The sequence below is a fragment of the Triticum aestivum genome, chromosome 3A (assembly GCF_018294505.1).
Source record: "Triticum aestivum cultivar Chinese Spring chromosome 3A, IWGSC CS RefSeq v2.1, whole genome shotgun sequence".
Taxonomy (NCBI): domain Eukaryota; kingdom Viridiplantae; phylum Streptophyta; class Magnoliopsida; order Poales; family Poaceae; genus Triticum; species Triticum aestivum.
The window spans coordinates 257,431,884-257,441,315 of record NC_057800.1 but is presented as its reverse complement, the minus strand read 5'-3'; positions in this window follow the sequence as shown (position 1 = coordinate 257,441,315).

Here is a 9,432-nt window from a genome sequence, read left to right as displayed (position 1 = left end):
GGGGGCGGAGATTACACAAAGAGCAGATCGAGGCGAAACACACGAGCAGTTTTACCCAGCTTCGGAGCTCTCCGGAGAGATAACACTCCTACTGTTGCTTGTTTGATTATCTTGTGTTCTTGCTCTAGAGAGAGAGCGTAGTGTTTTTCTGGGTTACGAATGAGTCGAACTTCGCGAACCAGTCCAACCGAACCCCCTCTACGTTGCGCATGGGCCTCCTTTTATACGCTAAAGGGGTCACCGACAGGTGGCAACGCAGAGAAGGGTACAAATGTAAAAAGTGAGGTGGTTGGTACAGTTACTTGTACAGTGCACCCTACCTAACCCTGACGGCAGGGGACAAGGGCATTAAATGCCCGTCTGAGTCGCCCAAATAGTGCAGAAAAGGACCGTTAGGGGCGCCACCGTTCGCCACGATGGCGATCTTGTCAGCTTCGCATGCCACTGCGCACCGCTGGCTGCACAGCCTCCCACCACGCGCGCCTGGAGAGGCCCCCAGAGTGACACGTTGGTGGATGCGCTGGAGTGTGGGCACAGAGTGGCCGCCTGCCGCGGCAAGCGCCTTGCCGCTGCTGTTATCTTGTCGAGTCCGGAGGCTTGTCGCTCACCGGGCCTCGAGGTACCTTGGTTGGTCTTCCCGGCAAGCTCCTCTTGCCGGGCCTTGTTGCCTTGCCGGAGCGCGTGGAGCATCGCGGCAAGTTCCTTGGAGTGCCTCGGTTGGCCTTCCCGGCAAGCTCCTCTTGCCGGGGCCTTGTCTCCTGAGCTTAAATACTTTGTTCTTGAATGGCTCCAAGGGGACCACAGAGGATCTTGGTGTTAGCCCGGCAAGCCTTGCCGCGGGGTGCTGCAACTACCCGTGCACAAGTTCGGGGTACTAGGGTACCCCTATTCTAGTACACCGACAGGAGCCCCCGGGCCAGGGCCAGACACGGTGCCGAGCGCTGTTAGGCCAGGCCCAAGACAGGGCACGGGCACATGTGGATTGGGCCACGCCGAATCTCGCTCCGTATCGACCGCGCTCTCCCCTAACGGCACGCGTTGAATGCGGCATCGTGGGAGAGATCATGGGTGGTTCTTTATTCGGAAGGGCGAAACGTCTGCCCCGTCCCTCTTTATAAGCAGAGGAAACAGGGGCAGATCGTTCCCCCTCGCTAGTTGCTACTACTCCATCTTCATGAACCTCCGCCGCCCCCCCCCCTCTTCTCAAAGCCGAGAGAGCAGCGCTCCGCCCCCCATTGCCACCAGCACCACCAACACCGTCGACCTCCCCCACCACCTCCGCCATGGCTCCGAAAGCCGACAAGGGAAAGGGCGTGCAGTCGGCCGAGGCGCAGCGGCTCGCGGCGCTGCGGAAGGAGTGGGCGATCTTCTCCCCCCAGCTCGGCGTGAAGGAGATGAGGGAGTACTTCTACCTCTTTTGGGCGACGGAGACGCGGGCGCATCCGCGCACGAGGGTACTCCCGGCCGCTGCTTCAGAACTGGCTCCAAACGGGTACCCATTCTTCGCGCTGTTCTTCTATTGCGGGCTCTGCCCGCCCTTCTCGGAGTTCTTCTGCGATATCATGAACACCTACGGCTTTCGCCTCCTTGATTTCACCCCCAACGCCGTTCTGACCATGGCAGTTTTCGCACATTTGTGCGAAACCTTTGTCGGAGTCCACCCCAATGTTGCCCTTTTCCGCCACTTCTTCATACCTCGGGTAGAGAGAGGAGAGCCGCTTGCCGGAGGGATCGCCTGGATCTCGAGAGTCGGCAAGAAGGAGGCGTACTTGGAGGGTGAGCTCCGCGGCAAGTGGGAGGAGTGGAGAGCGGAGTGGTGCTGGATCGTCGAGGAGAATCCGCAGCCCTTCACCGCCGTGCGCCAAGCTCCAATAGTGCGCGGCAATGACTGGAGCAACGTGGCCCCGGAAGACGAGAGGCTGAAGATCGCCATTACTAGGATCCTTCGCCTCAGGCTTGCCGGGCTCACTGTAGGTGTTGTAGGCGCAGATTTCCTCCGCTGCCGCATCGACCCCTGCAGGAGAGGGGGAGGCCCGCCTGGGAATTCAAGAACTCGGCGGACATCATGAGGCTGCGGCCGGGCCTCAACTACAACTTCACCGTCTTGGAGCTGGATGCAATGCTCCTCGAGTTGTTCAAACGCGACCCCCAGCACCCATTCACGTTGGCGAGGGGCGTCGTTCCATTGTGCAATAATTCTTCGCTTGACCGGATCCGCGCCATGATGCCGTTGTGCGATTCACACGGAATCGTTCCAACTTGGCAAGAGCCTGCGGATGACGTCGTGCAAGCGTTCTTCGACAACTTGGAAGAAGTGCCGGTCCACGCTGACGAGCAGAAGAGCCTCACCCGTGACACCACCGACGAGGAGCTGCAGCGCATTGCCACTAGGGCGGAAGAGGTTGCGGCCGCAGCTGCCGCGGGCGCGTTCGGGTTCATTGTGGAGGAGGCGGAGGCTGCAGAGGCGGCAAACCTCGCCGAGCGTGTGGAGTTCATTGGCGAGGAAGAGCCTGCCGGTTCTGAAGCTGAGCCGAGCGAGGCCGGCGAGGAAGAGCCCGAGCCTTCAGAAGGCTTGCCGCAGACGGAACCCCCGGCCCCGCCAAGAAGGCGTCTTCGCAGGGCCGCGGACGTAGCGGGGCGGCAGCCGGGTCAACAGCCGCCAAGCCGTGCGACACGCTCTACCGCGGCAAGCAATGTTGCCGCGGGAGCGCCCCACGTAGCAGCGGCAACTGGAGCGGGATCTTCCCGGGCCACCGCCACCGCCCCCGCCAAGCGGGCAAGGGATCCTACTCCTCCGCCTCGCCACACCGGAAGGGAGCCGGACTTTGATCTTTCCACGCTCAGCTCCGACGAGGAGGAAGAAGAGTAAGTTTCCTTGGTGCTCTTGTAGTTCTTCAATCTTGCTGTTTTTATCTTGTATCTGACTTGCTTCAATCTGGACTCCTTTCTTTTCAGGACGCTGGACCAGAGAGCGGCGAAGAGGGCCAAGGCCGTGGTGATTGTCATCGAAGATGACCCCACCATGTTAGCAGGGGGTGGGTCCGAGACCACCTTGACGGACCCGGCAACCACTCCTCAAAACAGCCCCAGCGCAAGTTCATAGTTAGCTTTCTGCTGTCAGGCGCGCATGAGTGCTTTTTCCTTTGTTGATACCTTGCTTGTTGATTTGTGTAGGAGCAGAGCAGCCATATCAGGAGCGCCCGGAAGCTGGTCCCGAAGTGCCATCTGCTTCGACTACGCCGCTAAGGGAGGAGCTCCCGGTAAGGGAGCGCTCTCCGGCAAGGGAGAACTCTCCGGCAAGGGGCAACACCGTCGATCCTGCGGCGACCGAGACCGCAACTGCAGATCTTGGCATAGGTAATTCACTTGCCCAAAAACTTTCCCTTGGGTTCTTCTTCTTCTGATTTTATTCTCTTGGATTTTTGATTGAGTTTTCTCCCTTCTTCGTTCTTCAGACCCATCTGCTGCTGAGCCAATGGAGACAGAGGGCGCCGGCGAGGAAGGGGCCGGTGCTGATGAGACCACCGTCGAGGAGGCCGCCAAGGCTGCTGCCGCAGAAGCCGGCGAGGGGTCGGGCGATCGCACTGACGACCCTGAGGCCGCAGGAGCGCCAGGCGCTGCGCCGACCGCCGATCCCTCTGCCGCTTCTGCGGAGCCGGGCTCCGAGGAGCCCCAGCCCCGTGCCTACTTGAAGGCCGGTGACGATATCTTCATCAAGCTACCCTGGGCATCGAGCTCCAGGGCGCCGGTCGAGGGGGAAACTTTCGATGGGGAGGTGCTCGCCTCTGCTAGACTGTCATTGGTCCACGCGCCCAGCAGCAGCAGTGGCGAGCCTGAGGAGGAGCAGCTGCTGCGGAAGCTGCTGTCACTCTACCGCGCACGGAAATCCAAGCTGGCTTCCTGGGAAGCGCTTGTCGCGAAGGCGGGAGTTGACATGGAGAAGCGCGCGGAGGAGCTCCGGGGCCATAATCAAGAAGCTCTTCGGTCCTTGGCACAGGAGCGGGAGTGACTCGACAAGGAGCGCACGGCCTTCCTTCTCGAGAAGGCCAAAGCTGAGGAGGAACAAAGGCTGGCCACCGAGAAGCAGTCCGTGCGAGAAGGCGAATTGGTGCAGCGGAAGGCCAACCTCGACAGCTACGAGGAGGAGCTCGCCGAGCGCGAGCAAGCACTTGGCGGGGCGCTCAAGGAGGCAAAGGACGCCGCCGCAATCGCAGAGGCTGCCAAGAAAGAGCTGGAGGAGAAGGTGGCGCAGCTGGAGGCCAACATTGGGAAGAGCGGCGAGGAGCTTGCCGTGCTCAAGCGTGAGCGTGGGAAGGATGCTGCCGCCCACGGTGAGCTGCAAGGTCTTCTCGCTGAGAGGGGCAAGGAGCTCAGCGCCGCCAAGGATTCCAATGCGGTCCTGGAGTTGAAGCTGGCCACGCTGATGCAGACGCTGGAGGCCGCCAAGGAGCGGGAGAAGACCTTGTCGGAGAAGGTCAAAGCTGACAAGGCGCTGCTGGAGAGCATCGCAGTTACCCAGAACTCGTTCAGAGATACGGTGGAGCACTGGACCGAGGGTCTGGTGAATATTGCCGCAGTCATCGACGAGGAGCTGGCGCAGCTGGGGATGGAGGACTTTGGGTATCCCTCCGACGAGAATCTCCAACCCAGCGCCAAGCTCAGCCTGTTCTCCAAGGGCGTGGCGACGGCACTCCAGCGGCTCCGGGAGAGGATCCCAAAGCAGCTGGCCGACGAGTCGCGCAAAATCTGCGTCGGGGTTCTCCAGAATGTGCTGATGAAGGTGGCCTTCCGCAATCCAGGCCTCAGCTTCACCAACGTCCTCAAGTCCTTGCCGCCAGACGCCGATCGGGATGCACTCAAGGCCCTTCTCGCACCTATTGTGGACAAGATGAGCGAGATCAAGAGGGTTGAGGGCGACCGCGTAGACTAGGCCGCCCATTTCTTCTTTTCCCTTGTCGCTGCTAATCATGTTATGAAAACAGTCTGTTAGAGCTGCGACAAGTTATCTTGTAATATAACTTTATTTCTGTTATCAATTGCTATGTTATTTCCTCTACTAGATTCCTTCCTTTGTATGTTTTTACCCTACACTTCTAGGGAACTTGTCGGCGCAGGCGCCCGAGCCGCGAGCGCTGAGTGCGGAACGTCAGCAGCCTGCTGGCGGCGCTGCTTCTGACAAGAAACCTTGTCGCGACTAGATGCAGCACACTTAAGTTGTTGAGCGGACTCGAAACAAAGTAAGGGCGCAACTAGCCACGAGTTGGTTCCTCCGCGCACAGGTTTTCCATACAAAGCAGGGTCGTTCGAGGAAGATAACTCAAAAAAATTTAAAAATTGATTGCTCAATCTTTGGCAACTTAGCTTTTCTGTCGTTTGCTTCCCGGCAAGGCAAAACTTTGCTTGAACGACGCCTGGTCCATACCACAATCTTCTCCTTCCCCCCCGGCAAACTTGTGTGCGAGGGAACCTTCTTTTCCTTTGTTGAAAAAAGAAGAAAGAAGAGAAAATAATGATATGGAGCCCTTCGGCTCATTACTGCTTACCGGATGTAGGTGCTGCACAAAGTGTCAGATAATCGCATGCAAGAAAGAAACTAATGCATGAAATGGACAAGTTGTGCGGAGAACATGGGGTTTTACTTATGCACGAGATCTGCGCCCGGCTTTGTACAAAGGATTACATGCAACAGCGGCAAGACTTGTACAAAAGGTGGTTGCCGGAACGGGTTCCGGCAACCGCGCCCTACGGGAAAAACTTACGAAGATGTTCTATGTTCCAGGAGTTGCTCACCGGAATGCCATCTTCGGTCTCAAGGCGGACAGCGCCGGGCCTTGTGACTCGTTTCACCCGATAAGGGCCTTCCCACTTCGGCGTCAACTTGTTGGAATTCTTGGCGGACTGAACGCGCCGAAGAACAAGGTCGCCTTCCTCGAAGCTTCTGGCCTTAACTTTGCGGCTATGGTAGTGGCGCAAAGCTTGCTGGTATCGAGCAGCTCGTACAGCAGCCTGAAGACGATCTTCCTCAAGGAGCAGCGCGTCATCTTGTCGCAGCTGTTCTTGCTCAAGCTCATCATAAGCGAGCACTCGAGGCGATCCGTATACGAGTTCCATGGGGAGAACTGCCTCTGCTCCATAGACTAGAGCGAAAGGTGTCTGGCCAGTGGCTCGATTTGGCGTTGTTCTGATCGACCAAAGAACCACTAGCAGTTCCTCGATCCAGTTTCTTTCGCACTTGCGCAGCCTGTCGAAAGTTCTGGTCTTGAGCCCGCGCAGCACTTCAGCATTTGCCCTCTTTGCTTGACTGTTGCTTCTTGGATGAGCAACAGAAGCGAAGCAGACCTTGGCGCCAAGGTCTTGGACGTACTGCATGAAGGTGCGGCTCGTGAATTGTGTGCCGTTGTCGGTGATGATCCTGTTAGGGATCCCGAAACGGTAAACAATTGACCTGAATAACTTGATTGCTGATTGTGCTGTCACCTTCCTCACTGACTGCACTTCCGACCACTTTGTGAACTTGTCGATTGCGACGTACAAGTACTCAAAGCCCCCGACAGCTCGGGGGAAAGGGCCGAGGATATCGAGCCCCCAGACCGAAAATGGCCAGGATAAAGGGATTGTCTGGAGAGCTTGAGCTGGCTGGTGTATCTGTTTGGAGTGGAACTGGCATGCTTCACACTTGGTTACTTGTGCAGTTGCATCCTGGAGGGTTGTCGGCCAAAAGAAACCTTGCCGGAAAGCTTTGCTGGCAAGTGTTCTTGCGCCAATGTGGTGGCCACATATGCCTCCATGTATCTCTGCCAACAGCTTTTGTCCATCTTCCCGGCAAATACACTTCAATTTCACACCGTTGAGTCTTCTTCTGTACAGTATGCTACCGACAAACTGGTACATACTTGACTGTCGGGCTACTTTTTCCGCTTCTTCTTGCTCTTCGGGAAGTTCTCCTATCTGAAGGAAATGGACAATCTGCTGTGCCCATGCTGGAGCTTGTGGCTCGACAACAAGGACTAAAGGCACATCTGCTGCTGCGGGAACATCTGCTTCTATGGCAAGGACTTGCGGCCCTGCCGGAGCTTGATGTTCCCCGGCAAGCTTGCCGGAGCAAAACTTGTCGGGAGCGTCTGCTTCAACGGAACAAACCATAAGGCTTGCCGGAGCAGACTGCCCCTCAGCATCCTTGGTGTTGATCTTGGGGACTTTCTTGGCGGCGGCTTCGGGGAGCTCTGCCGGAAAGTAGTCACGAGAAACCAACTTCCTCTTCTTGCTTTGTCCAGTTGATGGTGTTACGGATGGTTGAGTCAACTTGAGCACAAAGATCCCTAGTTCCACAGGTAACTTTAGTGCGGCGCACTTTGACAGGCCATCAGCAATGTCATTCTGAGCTCTTGGGATATGCTCCATCTATAGGCCGTCAAAGCGCTCTTCTAGCTTCCTCACTTCATCAACATATGCTTCCATCAATGGACTCTGGTAGTTCTTGTCACTTGGCGGACGACAAGCTGTGAGTCACCCCCAATGAGCTTCTTGATCCCAAGGTCTACTACGATTCTGAGACCGGCAAGCAATCCTTCATACTCTGCAGTATTGTTGGTTGCTTGCTCCTTGGGAAAGTGCATCTGGACTATGTACTTGAGGTGCTCTCCGGTGGGCGCGACAAGCAGCACGCCCGCACCGGCGCCTTGCAGCGAGAAGGCACCATCAAAATACATCAGCCACTCTTTGCTTGCCTCTTTGACGGGGATGCTCGTCTCTGGAATTTCTTCATCTGGCATTGGTGTCCATTCTGCTATGAACTCTGCCAATGCTCTGCTTTGGATAGTTGAGGTGCTCTCAAACTTGAGGCCAAAGCTTGACAGTTCCAGCGCCCACTCGACAATCCTGCCTGTCGCTTCTGGATTTTGCAGTATCCTCTTCAGCAGAAAGCGAGTGACGACTGTGATCTCATGTGCTTGGAAGTAATGGCGCAGCTTTCTCGAGGCCATGAGGAGGCCGAAAAGCAACTTCTGCACACCAGAGTACCTTGATCTAGCCCCCTGTACAAGGGAACTGACAAAGCAAACTGGACGCTGCACCATTCTCTTCTGCATCTTATCATGCTCCTGCGCAGATCCATCTCTGTCGGGACCAGAGCTTGTCGGCGAAGCCCCCTGCTTGTCGCTGGATGCATCTGCCGTGGTTGCTGGCTCATCATCTGCCTCCCTCCCCGCCACTAACGCATCACTAACCACTTGATTGGTTGCCGCTATATACAGCAGCAACTTCTCTTGCGGCTTAGGTGCGACAAGTGTTGGAGTGGAGGACAGGTATCTCTTCAAGTCCTGCAGCGCAGCCTCCGCCTCCGGAGTCCATTTTATTGGACCTGCCTTTTTCAAAATTTTGAAAAATGGCAGGGCGCGCTCAGCAGATCTAGAGATAAACCTGCTGAGAGCAGCCACGCAACCGGCAAGCCTTCATACATCCTTGACGCGCTTTGGTGCTTCGATCTGCTCAATGGCCTTGATCTTGTCGGGATTGGCTTCAATTCCCCGCTGAGACACGAAGAACCCGAGAAGCCTGCCGGAAGGGACTCCAAACACGCACTTCTCGGGGTTAAGCTTGAGGTTGATCTTGCGCAGATTTGCAAATGTCTTGTCTAAATCTTGAATCAGGGTCGCCCTGTTCTTGCTTTTGACCACTATGTCATCCATGTAGGCTTCTACATTTCTGTGCATCTGCGGCTCAAAAGCGTGGTGGACTACCCTTGCGAATGTTGAACCAGCATTCTTCAAACCGAAAGGCATCCGTACGAAGCAGTACATGCCACACGGGGTGATAAATGCAGTTTTCTCTTCACCCTCTTCTGCCATGAAGATCTGATGGTATCCTGAGTATGCATCAAGAAATGAAAGCAAATCACATCCGGCTGTGGAGTCAACAATCTGGTCAATGCGCGGCAAGGGAAATGGGTCTTTGGGACAAGCTTTATTAACATCAGTGAAGTCAATACAAAGCCTCCATCTCCCGTTAGCCTTGCGCACGACAACAGGATTGGCCAACCATGTGGGATGGAGCACTCCTCTGACAAGGCCTGCTGCTTCCAACTTCTTGATTTCTTCTGCGATGAATTCTTGGCGCTCCACTGCCTAATTCCTGACTTTCTGCTTGACGGGCCGCGTATGAGGACAGACGGCAAGGTGGTGCTCAATTACTTTCCTGGGAACACCGGGGATATCAGACGGTTGCCACGCAAACACGTCGACATTCGCTCGCAGGAAAGCAACGAGCGCGCTTTCCTATTTGGGGTCAAGAGTGGCGCTGATGGTGAAGGTACCACCAGTGCCGTCCTCCTTGGCGGGCACCTTCTTGGTCTCAGGTGGAGCTGCCATTGCCTTCTTACACTTGCTGGTGGAGCTCGATGGTGCGTCCTCGACGGTAGCGCAGCACTCCGAAGAG